The sequence below is a fragment of the Penaeus monodon genome, chromosome 28 (assembly GCF_015228065.2).
Source record: "Penaeus monodon isolate SGIC_2016 chromosome 28, NSTDA_Pmon_1, whole genome shotgun sequence".
Taxonomy (NCBI): domain Eukaryota; kingdom Metazoa; phylum Arthropoda; class Malacostraca; order Decapoda; family Penaeidae; genus Penaeus; species Penaeus monodon.
In genome coordinates this window covers 33583683-33583913 of record NC_051413.1, presented here as the reverse complement: position 1 = coordinate 33583913, position 231 = coordinate 33583683, and the positions used below count along the sequence as shown (strand labels likewise).

The 231-nt window shown below is 36.4% G+C and overlaps 1 protein-coding gene across 1 annotated transcript in view; it reads left to right on the top strand.

Annotated features, from left to right (window-relative positions):
- LOC119591519 (sodium channel protein para-like) overlaps positions 1-231 on the top strand; it is a gene marked incomplete in the record, with an annotated part of 263120 nt that overhangs the window by 155329 nt on the left and 107560 nt on the right.

The window sequence follows — 231 nt, the reverse complement described above, 5'->3', positions numbered from 1 at the left end:
GAGGCTTCTGGACTTTCCCACCTGCAGAAAGATGTGGGCTTAGTTTAACCACAGTAGAAGGGCGGGTTTTCTTTTTTTATATAAAGTCTAGATTCACGAAGAAGAAGAAAAAGAAAAATGTGGGATTAACTCCATTGGACGGAATTTACATTTCAGAAAAAAAAATCTTCTTCTGTAGTAGGATTGACCTAATTAGTACTTCTTAGTCAGAGGAGCTTTCATGTACTAAAA